The 13,090-nt window shown below is 38.0% G+C and overlaps 1 protein-coding gene across 5 annotated transcripts in view; it reads right to left on the bottom strand.

Annotated features, from left to right (window-relative positions):
* marchf8 (membrane-associated ring finger (C3HC4) 8) overlaps window positions 1-13,090 on the bottom strand; it is an 86,252-nt gene extending 73,162 nt beyond the window's left edge. The window contains exon 1 of one of the 5 annotated variants that reach the window (XM_032552899.1): window positions 12,935-13,090. The gene's annotated coding sequence lies outside the window, so the exon portion shown is untranslated. Of the gene's footprint in view, window positions 1-12,700; window positions 12,894-12,934 lie in introns of those variants that run through there. The other 4 variants (XM_032552901.1, XM_032552902.1, XM_032552903.1 and 1 more) reach the window with 4 other exon arrangements.

The following is a 13,090-nucleotide window of genomic DNA, read 5'->3' as shown; positions in this document are numbered from 1 at the left end:
AATGCTGCTGCTTAATCTGAGGAGCATAAAGATCAACAAGTGGAAGCTTTTATAAATGCAACGCGCATTTGCCGAATTGAAATTATATTCATATCTATCTAGGATCTGATGCTTGAGTCAACTTAGACCTTTAAATGAAGGTCTAAGATGGACAGTACCAAAAAACAAAAAGAAAAAACATAAGCAAAATATGACTGTTGATCCCTAATTTAAAGTCAGTGTGAGAAAATGCGAGAGTATTTACTGTAAGTAAGAAGCATCACAAGTCATCACTTCAAAGTGAAACTCTAAATGGTCATTTCTCAGTCTCACCAAATAGAAAAAGGGGAAATTTCCCCCCCAATTGACTGACATGAATCAGATCTTACCTATGGTCTGGTTCCAAAAACTCCCAAGACATTTTTCTTTGTAAAACTCTCGTAAGTATGGTCAGCAACTTCCTTGATTTTGTAATGCCTTCATAAAATTAACAACTAACTGCCTTCAGAAGTAACCTTATTTATACATGGTAAATGATAAATAAAGCTGTCCTGTGAAAACCTGAGGGGTTTTGAAAGGGAACATTAGTGAACAAACAGCATAATGATTAGGTTATAAAACCATATCTTTTGACCATATTACAGAGCACTGTTCAATTCATTGCCTGTAAATGGAAAGAGTACAACACAAGTGGTAGGAAGACAGAAGTCTGTCTTGTAGTTTGCCACAAAACATGTAGGAGACCAAGCAAAGGTAAAAGAAGGTTCTCTGCTTGTCATGAGTTGAAAAATGAGCTTTTTGACCTACAGACAAAATTCTGAATGTGGCTGGAAAACAAACTCTGCCAATAAACGTGACTACAACACGAAACATGGTGGTGGCAGTCTCAGGTTTCAGGGATTTGTTTCTTTTGCGGGAACCGGTAAGCTGATCAGAAGAAGGATGGAGAAAACATGGGGCTATCTTGGCAGAAACCTGCTGAGAGAGTAGAGAATGATTCACCTTTCAGCAGCAGATTGACTCTAAAGGTACAAATAACAGATCATTCAGAACACAGCAGGTTGTACCTGTCAGCGTCCTGCCTAAATGCAATGGAGAATAAGGGGCAACAAAATTGTCAAACTACCGATCCAAGATGATTTTTCTGATTTTGCTTCTCAAAAGATGAATTGGTAAAAATCTCCAGATGTGTAAAACTGATAGAGGCAAACTTAAAAGACTTGCAGCAGTAAGTACAATTGCAGAATATAATTATGCATAACATGTGTTGGTTTATCAGATATAATAATACAATTTAGTATGAATACTTTAAGTTCCTTTAAAGCTGGAAATGGCAGAATTTCCCTTGTTTTAATGAAATATGAAAATTTATCGGCGTATCTGCATTTCCACTTGAATGTACTTTTGTTAAAAAAAAACAAAATTGTTTATTATTCTACACACCTCTATCCTAATGAGAGCCTTCTCAAGCATTTCTAATCTCAAGACAACTTGCTGAATAACTTTGACCTTGCAAAAATCCCAAATCTTTCTTCCTGGTACTTTCGCATCTATTGTTCTTCCAGTTCGTGTTCATGAATTTGAATTATTACTTTTCTTTTTTTTTTTTTCCAGGGAACATGCTGTTTCAGTGAGTCATGGAGGTTATGGTGTAGGATGTCAAATTTCACTGAAAAGCAATGAGGCATTCATTTGGTGCCTTCCTGTTTGATTCCTTGAAAACTTGCACAACAATTGCTGCTGGAAAAAAACCCAACCAAACAGGATGAAGTTAACCAAAGATTAAAGTAAATAAATAAGCAGTATTTTTTGCTGAATACGTGAACACTTTGATAGATTCAGAACCACCACTGCGTCTTTCTTTTTGATCAACATTCAAGTGAATAAAAAAAGGGGCTCTGCTTTTGCGTAGGAATGAGGAAATGAAACAACAAAGTCACCACTGAAGGAGAAACCAAAACCCATTTTCACTCTTAAAAATTGTTTTGACTTCAGCAGCAAGAGCTAAGTGTGTCTGTCCTCCTGGCTTGTGTTTGTCTTCTCCCTGCTTCACGTCACAATCCAATTCTGTGAAGGAGTTACGGACCGGTGGGCAGCTGGAGCCCATCGCACTGCTCCACGAAGAAGCACAAAACAAAAGTGAACCGCTGTGTGGGCGTGTGCGTGTGTGTGTGTGTGTGTGTGTGCTGAATGTCAGGAAACCAGGCACCGAGACAGTCTGAGAGGCCGGTACTCGATCCAGTAGCAAAACACAGCTGAGTCACCATGTCACAGTCGGAGAAGTGGCTAGTTAGTCTAATGGAGAAGGGTGCAGACAAATCAGAACGCTGATTAGAAGAGAAGGTAAACATTAGTTGTAATGGAACGATCCTTTGCTAAAAAAAAAAAAAGGTTCCTGTGGCCTAGGGTCAAAAATTGGCCTTGTTATTGAATTTTCCTGTGATTCTGTTTGAGGACGCCCTTCCTGCACATTATTTTTCTCTGACGACTGAACACTGTTGAACACTGCAAGCAAGAGTACTTAAACGCTTTGAGTACTTTAAGTACTTACTCACTACAACAGAGAGTAAGGCTTGATCTTTAATTAACACTAATAAAAAATACTTTAACCTCATGTTTTTAATTTTCAGTTCATGAAATAACAGCTGACATGTTACTTTGTTTATCCCTTATTTTTCTAAGCAGGTATTACCAACAAATGAAGTCAAACTGTAATATTTGTTAAAACACTGTGGTTTATAAAGCAACTACATTGTTCCTATTTACAGTATGGTAAAGTCACATGATAGTCTGCTGCCAGACAATTGTTTTGGACTTCTCTTTGGATTTCACATCTAATTGTTTAGAGAATGTAATTCTTACTCCATTTAGAAGTGAGCTATGGAGTTTTAGGACAAGCTTTTGCGTCTAATGAAAAATATTCAGATGAATAGAACATCAGCGTCGTTTCCTGAGGTCATCTATTGTTTCAGGTCAACATAACAGACATTTACTCAAACGACCCAGCTGAGGTTACTCAGGTTCCAGGCTGAAAGCAGCACACTACCAACTCTCTTTGTCAGAGGCTTTTCCCACAGCTTTTATGCTGTTTGAAATATATTTTCTTTAATTCAATCCAAACAGCTGACAATACTTGTATCTTCAGAATAAAATCTAGATGCCTGCTTTGTGTGTACTCCATGCAATTAGTGTGCTACACGCACATTTCTATGTGAGGAATATTTGATTTGTCAAACACAATTGGTCACTTTAAATTTAACAATAACTACTAAAGGCTTATGTTGTTTTTCCTGCGCGGACCAATTCTGTATGCATTTCTCCTCCACATAAGTTTATTTGAGCAGTAAACCTGCAGGATAACAAACAACAAATTATAATCACAATTGTTTTGCAATTTCACAAGCGCCATGAAAACACATTGAATTTATTCTCCTACTGAAAATTATACTTGCAAAACAGAAAATAGCTAAATAATGTTAAGAATAATTGCTTTTTTGATGATTACATGGTTTCTAATGATTGTTTTCAGCTGACATTAAAACGTGACGCACAAACTGAATTAATTACAGAAACCCGATTTGGGAGCGGCGAGAGGACATAGGGAAAAAAACGATAACTGATTTCTAACTTTTCACTTTGACCATCAGACATGAAGCAAAGTCAAAATATTAGCTCAAGCCTTGTGATTTTTTTTCTTTTTACATGACTGAATGTTTTTTTTAAGATTAGACAGTACTTTTATCAACTTTGCAGTGCTTTTAATGCGACACTGATGAAAGAGGTAGTCTTGATGGGCCGCATTACAAGCAAGGTCTGATTTCTCTAGCTTTATTGAGACTGGCTGTCTTGAGATATAAGTTTATATGAGGCCTGATAAGAGAAAGTAAAAAGCTTGCAGCAAGCCCAATGAAAATATAATGAAATAATGTAATGAATATGCTAATGATAATTAAATATACATCCACAATTGAAGTGATTTATGTTGTACAGCATTTTGTGACTGTGTCTGTGAAAGGTGCTTTATAAACTTTACTTACAATCAGAAGGATTTACTCAGATATGATCTAAATTATCTTTTAGTTTACATTTTTTTTTCCCATGTTGAAAAATAAATGTACATTATATCGGGTTTAATCCCTGTACAGTGACCCTTAAAAGACATCTAGTTAAGTGTGAATTTGCACTAAACTGGAACCAGCCAGTGAACTCTCTTCTGGTTTTCCTAAATGTCAGTTTCCTCAGCATAAAATGTTTGCACCGGGAATGTTTTTGGGGTTTTTTTGTGCGCTCACCTTTACGTACACGGACCAATAACTCTGCAGGGTTCATTTCTCCGCATCTTCTATTTATTTTGGCTCAAATGTTTAACATATCAGCCACTTTAAAATATTTCTCATCTTATAATGAAGTGATCAGAAGTATAAGAGTTCAACGTATAACAAACCCGTAAATATCTACACGAAAAAAGATTTGCAGTAGACCAGCAGGCACAGGTGATAAAACAGAACCACATAAAAACCAGTCAGAAACGCTTTGACTGCCGAGTGGTAAGTCAGCTGCATAACATGAAACACGAAAAAGTTTTCACAAATCTAATAAGCCAAATTTCGAAAGCAATTTATAAAGGCTTGAGCAGAATGAATTTAAATAACTAATAATAACCAAAACAGACCAAGAATTTAATTAATCAAAGAAATACATTTCTGTTCATAAGCAGAGCGGGGATTGAAGGTTTATTTTTGCCACTGTAACTGTCTCATTCTGCTTGGAATGTATTATGATGAGAATTAAGTGATGAATGTGCGCAAATTTAAATTACAGGCAGCAAAAGCAGCCACTGGCTCTGCAAACACCAGCAGCAATAGTCATAAGCTTGAGAAGCCATTAGTAATAAAAACTCATTTGAAATTTATAATGAAATGCCAGTGCCTTGTTTGGCTGTTGGGATTTTCTTGTTCATTTGAAGTTGATTATACATGCATTGTATACAAACAGACAAGTAAATTGCACATGAATGACTAAAAATTTTAAAGAGGAAGTTAAAAAAATATGTTATGTGACTTTGTCTTTGGAAAACCCAGTTTTCCCCATTTTTCTCAGCACAAACAACATGCCTCAACTAAAAACAAACAGGATGACAAAAATTAAAAAATAAATAAATAAAAATAAAACCATGAATATTAAATATATAAATCACAAATTAATCAACAAAAAACCCAATTGAATTTCCCTATGGGATCAAGAATGCATTTCTGAACATGAATTTGAACGTTTTTCAAAAGAAAGGTAGGCTTAAAAGTTGTTTTGGTAAGAAGTCTTTTTAGCAACACCTTACTTACAAAGAATAACAGTTCTAAATACGAGTGATGACATTTCATCTGACTCTACAAAAATCAAAAAGTATAAATATATTTTAGCTATTGGGTTTTATTATTATTATTTAACCCCATTTATGACTAACAAAATTGTGGAGAAAAAAATTTATTTTGTGCCAAAACATCCTGCAGGTAGCCCTCATCTTTGTGCGTCTGTTGGGGTGAGGACATGTCCGTCTTAAACCTACATGTTGTTTGGCAGTTTACTTTGCATATCTGCCAGCTTGGCGCTCTTTCTGTAAGCTAAATGCGACTATGTAGTGAACCTAGGCAGGGACCTTGTAAATTGGGTCATTTCCACGTTGTAGTCAGCATTTTATCCACATACTTCCCAGATACTCCAAAATGTTCTTATATTTAATCTTGACAGGTCTTTTATGTTTATTCTGTATCAATTATTTACTTAGTTTTCACTTTTAGTGCGTCCTTTTGTCAAACACACAAAACGAGTCTGCTGGTGTCCAATAAAAATAAATAAATCTGCTCTGTTTGGGGGCAAAACATCACGATGATGTGGGAAAGTAAATGAAGACAGGCTTAAGGAGCCTGCTTGTGGTGTCCTATTGATAATGTTTGGTCATTGTTGTAGTGCAGCTAAGCTCACAAGTAAAAACATGGATGGATTATATAGACAACATTGGGACTTGAGCAAGCACTGTGGCTCATCAATATCAAAGTTGATGAGCCACTTGCTTCAGACCAACATTGGCCACTTTTAGCTTTTTTCTTAGCTGTCTGTGCTAACTATTTTCCCTTGAGACGTTGTTGCATGTTTCTCAGTTTTAGCCATAGTAGTGAATACAGCTATAAGGAGCTACAAAAGTGAACACAGTTGAAATGTTGAAACAAAAATAAATAAATGAATAAATAAATAAATACATGTTCATTAAGTTACAGTTACAACAAAATAAAACGGCAACACTGTTATTTCATTATAATCGAATGATCTACCAGAAATATATCGGCTCCAGGCAGTTGTGCAGATATTTTTGGAGCAAATTGCTATTATAAAGCAAAACATTTAAAATGCCTGTAACTTCAGCCAAAACAGAGCATTAAAAATAAGTTTGGCTTTGAGATTCAGTAACCGGCACTTGTCAGGAATGTAACACCTGTTGACCCTACAGTGACTTTCTCTTTACAATGTGCTGATTACTCTTGACTGAACACCATAACATTTTAGGCTACAGGCTTCCAAATTCAATTTAATGGATTGATTACTTAGTTAGTGAGGAAAGTCAATCTGACTGGAGCCCTACGGTCGGGGCTGCGTCGATGAGGGAGGTCGTTCCCTGGCTGCAATCAGATTCTAACCATCACAAGATTCGTGTTCTCCAGAACCACTGACACACAGAGAAGAGAGGAATGTTGCAGGTGGTTCTTCCTGTAGCAGACCGGTGGTTCAGATGACATCGGACTTTCCAAGCACCTTGTGACATTCAAACAACTAAGATTAGGCCAACCAAGTTCTCGTTCTGCAAATAATAAAAACGTCAACACCGCTACCCTCATGACAGGCCACAAAGCAAGAAGAGAAGTTAGCAATTAAAGAAATTCCCAGCTTTGTAAGCTCCTCACATGCAGTTTGGACTTTGTATTCTTTAATGCCTAGCAAAAAAAAAAAAAAAAAACCCCTGAATAATAAACCTTTTGTTCTCATCTATGTCTCTGATAGGTTTACTTCAAAACTTCCACATTAGCAGATCTGAATAAAAATTTCTAAAAATAACTAGAAATTTTATTAGGAATTAAAGTTTTGTTGTCCTTAGTTTAGGGGCGTTTATTTAGATGTTTTCACACATGGCTTGTACCTTATTGACAGTAACAAGACACCCTAATTAAGCAACCATTGTTCCTCTTTAGTAACTCACAGGCGGCTGGTGTTGCAGAAGCAGCTGGGTTGATGCTTCCTCACACTGCTGCCATGTCTGCTCAGAGGCATCTTCACCTTCTGCCTCTGCTCTTTAGCATACGTTGTCAAAAAGTACCATATATTCTTTCATTTTTCATCATTGTTTCAGGTCTGCTGTAAGGAAATTGTGCTTGTTTTTTTTTTTTCTTTACAGCAAGTTTTTTTTAAAGAGTTCTCTCCCCCCACCAGCAAATATTCTCCAACCAGCCATTGTACACTTCAGTAAAAGTACCAATGAAATGGTAATTGAAATGCAGTCTCTTTTATAACCAAAGCACATCTCAAATGTCTAATGTCTGACTTACTCTTTGCTGCGTAATCTAAAAACAACAATATCCTTAAAAAAATCTTTAGACACAAACACAGAGAGGACATAAAGCACCTTGCAACCGTACATTCACATTTTGTCATAACAACAACAAATTTCAATGTATTTTATTGCTGCGTGACAAATAAATACAAAGCAATGTTGAACTATAAGCAGGATTGGAACTATAAATGTTCTTTTCTTTTTTACAGTGAAATAATATGGGTATATTTTCCTATCAACTCTGACCATCTTCCTCATCTGGCCTGAAATACATGATTCCCATCAAGATGTTTCATGGTGAGTATGGTGAGTCCACTACACAAAGCATTTTGCATGCTGGCTATAATGTTTAATTTGGTTGAATCTGACCAAAACATCAACATGTGGGTTGTGCCTCCTGCCATGGTTTGTGGTCAGCTGCTTTTTCCTTGCCACTCTTCCTAGAGAACAAATTTGTGCAAAGTCAGCAGATTTTCCTTTCTGTGCTTTGGAGCTCTACAGCTCTTTCAGAGTTACTATAGGCCTCCCGGCAAAGAGTGCACAATTTATCCTCATCGCAGTATGATTGAGCGCAATACTGACAATGCAATGGACTGTTTCAAAAGTAACAATTGTATTCCAACTTCACAATTTACATACCAACAAAAATATTCAGCTTGCTGACCAACAATATCCACATCTGACCCAGATCACAGCTAAATGTCACAGAGTGTCAGGCACAGAGAGAGATGGTGATGAGCATTTATGATAGGCATTTACCAATTCAGTTCATGATTTTCTAAAATCATATTCCCAAACTCTTGGCTGTGTTCCTGATAAATAGTCTAAAGGAACTGCATTGGATTTCTTATTTGTATCGGTAAAAACATTTTGTGCTACTTTGTTCTGGTCTGTCACATAAAATACCAGTAAGATACACTGAAATTCACAGCTAAAGAGACAAATCTCTTTAAAAGAAAAAGCTTAATAAACAAATGCCATTATATACCACTGGGTACCTCCATGCCCTCTTTCTGGCCCACTGTTATCAGCAAACACAAGCCTTGGGTGAGCATGGAAGCTCTAATGACAACATCAATGTTGTACTTCCATTGCGGCAGTGCCACTCCATGATTTTTTCAGCTGAGCCAGCACCTGTCCTCAACTGATGTATGGTAGCAGTTCAACATCCCTTCACCTTTATCACACACTTTACAATTTGATTGCAACCAAGCAGCGCGCAAATACCTGCAACAGCATGCACACGCTGCAAGTCGGAACGCAAAAAACTACTTAAGATCCTCTACAATATATCGGTGAAAACATTGACCTTTCACCGCATTACTTATGTTTTTAACCGAATCCATTAGCGTTACTCTGAAGTTTAATTTGCAGGAGGGATGGCATCATCCATTGGAGATTAGGACTCATTAGATCAGATCGATGCTCTCATTCCTTACCCGGCTAGGAAGAGACACGGGAGAACAGCAGACCAGAAGAGAGGAGCGCTCTGGCTGCTTTATCGTGTCATTATGTTACAGCCAAGCAAGACACTGATGCTACAAGACGAGCAGGAGACATGGCCCTACCGTAATGGGATCAGATGGCAGACTTTGTGTTAAACAGGTCCACCAAGTCTGCATAGTAAGTAGTACAATTTTGACAGCCAGATATATATAGAGTACCTTAAAGTACAGTCTTTGTAAAAAGAAAATACACCCCATGACAGTTTTGGGATTTTGAGAACTAAATTATCTGGTCTTTACCAAGTACAAACGTCTGACTTCAAGTGTGCAAAACCACACACATGGATTTCTTGTATGCATCGTCGGATTTATTGTATTTTACTTATTTTTCCTCTAATAAAAATTAAGGGGGTATAATTTTTTCTTCTTTAAACCAGGACTGTAGCGTGTCCAAATAACTCAAGGAAAACAAGGTGTTAAAATTAAAAGTGAAAAACTGGCTCTTATTCCGACTACTGACTGAGACCCAAGAGTCCAGGAAAAGCTACATCCAGGAAACACACACACAAAGCAGAATGAGACATGCAAGAAAACTGACTTTTGTTGGCACCATCAATTTCCTGTCGCCTTGGAGAATCTAGTCAATATTATTTTACAAGTGAACAAGCAGAGAGCGAGGCGACAGGGACTTAGAGCAGCTTAACACGCTGCGAAACTGCAGGTGGGCTTCCGAAACGTCACAATCTTAATTATAGAAGCGCAAACACAATAAGAAAAATATATATATTCTTGATTGGTAAAGGTTTTTATCATTGCAGTAGCTATGTGGTGCAATTACCTGCAACATTATTACACCTTCCATCCAAGTGAATTTGAAGCAGAGGAGAAAAAGGAAGTGTGAGCGTGTTCTGACATGGTGGATTTAACTTAAAGCAGTTAAAACTAATGTGTTCATTTACTTGAAACAACATCAAGGAAAAAGACCAAGAAATGTGCAGCCCAAAAAATAAGCTCTGCTCCGTCTTTGTCAGTTTAGGAAAAAATTATATACTCTGACTCCTTCATTGTTTCAAAAAAACAAAAACACCAAAAGTAAATTAGTGATGAGTAAAAAAAAAAAAAAAAAAAAACATGGGATCCTTCAAACCATCTGGCCAAAACTCAATAAAAGCTTCAGAGTAAAAACCAGAGCAGACTATAAAACAATTTTGAAATTACTTTCCTCACAAGCCTTACTTGAACACAGACACGACGAGTTTATTTTCCAGCTGATAATGACACAGTCCATTATGACTGCAGATTCCTTCCTTGCGGTTTGAAAAGCTTAACAGCAACAGCCACCTTTCCCTCCTGCCTAGAATCTTAACTACGGCTTTATGTTCGCTTTTTCTCTCTGCGGCTGGTTTGTCACAGCGACTGATGACTTCAGAGACTGCCGACGGCTCACGTCGTCTAGAAATAGACGACACCACATGACGGCGCGGTGATGGCCGCAACAGGTGAAATCTCATCATCACCATCGCAGTCAAGACAAAGCAATAGGGTAAGAAAAAAAAGGAAAAAGTTAGGAACCAGGGGAAGAATATATTAATGTGCATTATTTAGTCCTAATAAAAGATTTTCTAGATGGCTCCTTTAAAAAGATTGTCTACTTTTGCACTCTTTTCCTATTTTGTCATGTTACAAACACAGCCATCCATTTGATTTACATGACAAGTAATCCAAACTTTTTACAGATCAATATCTGAAAAGTGTGGCATCCATTTGTATTTATCCTCCCGTACTCAGATACAGCTAAATAAAATCCAGTGCAACCTACTACCTTCAGTTGTAACAAAAATAGTAAAAAGAGTCAGCTCATGGGTAATTTAATCTCAGAAATAAAGAGGAGGGAAATAAACCCATATCTGTAGCTGCACCAGGACAAAATCTGAAATATTTAAAGGTTATAAATGACACTGTAAGTCTCCGTCACTGCAACCTGTAATGCTTAGCTTCTGGAGAGATAAAACTAGTTGGGCTTTTATCACGTGAGACAAGAAGGTATCTTGATGGATCATCTTACTAACTAGAGTCCCAGAAATATCTTATGGTCTGCATGTTTAGTTGCTGTAATCACATCGAGTATCCGCACATTTAAAGATGACAAAGAAAAACAAAAGTTGCTCATAAATGTGACACCATAATCTCCTTTTTTGAGAATAAATGCCTTCCTAATTATGTTTGTCGCAGAAAAATAAGCTTCAGGCTCAAACGGCAAAAAAAGGAAACTGCCTATCGCTTTTGTTGAAACAGCCTTTTCATGTCAAAATCGTGAGTGTTTATGAAAAAGCAACTGATCTTCATTTTGTGCACCAAACGAGGTGGCGGAATTATAAATAAAAGAAAAAAAAAAAAAGCTTTTTCTCATCCTTGAGTAAACTCATGCACACAACAGGACATTGAGCTGTCGAACTGCAACGAGCACTCGGTATTTTATACCACTGGAAGAGGCGTCACTGAAGGCTACAGTGATGTAACACAAACACAGCTAGTCCTCCCTCTACGCCAAGCCCGGCATCACAGCACAGGCTGTATTTTAGGAATCGGTTTCTGGCTGCAGGCCATGGTATGCCACTTTTGATAGAAGAAAAAAGGGAAAAAAAAAAGGTTTGCACCACCAGCAGCAAAGTGAATGCATGCAATAGTAATGTACAAAAAAGGAAGTGAGAGAACATAGCATTACAGTACAACAGCGCTTCAAAAATGCTTAATGCAACATGAATATGCAGTACAGGGAGCACAAGCTGTGTGAGATGAAGGAACAGGCCAATGGTAGATTATTACAGATCCACCAATCAACCAGATAAGCCAGGGATCCGAATCTGACTGTTGTTTTTGTTGATTTGTTCAGATCAGTCAAATACTGAAAAAGATTGCTAATTTTATCAAATCCATCACTTTCTGATCTAAATAAAATTCAAACCTAGGGGCAAATGGTTGATTCGCCGCATCTCCTAAGCTGATTCTGCAACCACAAGAGAGAGAGAGAGAGAGACAACAGGAACAAGAAGCAATCTTAAATTAAAGCCAGCACTAGTTCCCATTTATGCACCACTCAAGAAAGTCAAATTGTGTCCGATATCCTGTTATTGTGCCGCTACTGGATTCAAGCAGAGAGGGGAAAAAAAACTGGAATCCCAGCTCATAGCCTTTTGTTTTCAATGGCTGCATTATGTTGCAACAGTGTAGCTATGCAGGGCGCTTCTCAAGCTTTATTATGGTCCATAATGAGACAACACTGGGGTGGCGAGTGCGCCTCATTAGATATTTAACTAATTATTTTTACTAAAAGGGGGAAACAGTCCATGTGAATAGCAAGTACACTGAGAACAACTGATCCTCAGCTCAGACTCTGTAATATAATAAATTTCCACAGAAACGCACGCTATGACAGTATTGACTCCAAACACAGACAGCAGGCTGCTTAACAATGCCACCATAAACCATGTCGAAATCTCGATGATCTCGAGTGGTTACAGAAAACAAAAGAAGAAAAAAAGATGTCTTTGTGTCGTGGCTCAACCACCGCACGCTAAATGAACAAACTCCGCTCGTAAATTCGTTAGGGACAGACATGCGAACTGACACAAAGAGCGACGCTGCTGCAGAGCGGTCCTGTTAAATTGAATTTTCCTACCTTAACGACAACAGGCTGCGGAGACCGACTGTCTGTGCGCCCTTAACAAGCCGTGATACACTCATCACATCCCCGAACCCCGCGGACCACCGACAGGCAGACGGATCTCAGCTCAGCTCAGCTCAGCCGCCTCCGGGTGGATTTAATCAAGCTCAGGGGCGCAGCGGACACGCAGTCACTGGACAAAGCCTCAGTTCATATTCAAAACCATAAAACACACACAAAGAGACTCACCGATGCGTTGGGCTACTGAGTGACGACGATTTGTTTAGTTTAGCAGCTGTGTGAGGCGGTGCGTAACTGACTTCCGCGTTGAAGATGGGGTGGAAGAGGGACGGAGAAAACATCCGCAAAGAAATCGGCAATAGGAACATTTAAAGGGCAGGCGGC

Source organism: Xiphophorus hellerii, chromosome 22 (assembly GCF_003331165.1).
Source record: "Xiphophorus hellerii strain 12219 chromosome 22, Xiphophorus_hellerii-4.1, whole genome shotgun sequence".
In the NCBI taxonomy this organism is placed as follows: domain Eukaryota; kingdom Metazoa; phylum Chordata; class Actinopteri; order Cyprinodontiformes; family Poeciliidae; genus Xiphophorus; species Xiphophorus hellerii.
The sequence above is the reverse complement of the archived record's forward strand: the minus strand, read 5'-3'. Positions and strand labels throughout refer to the sequence as shown.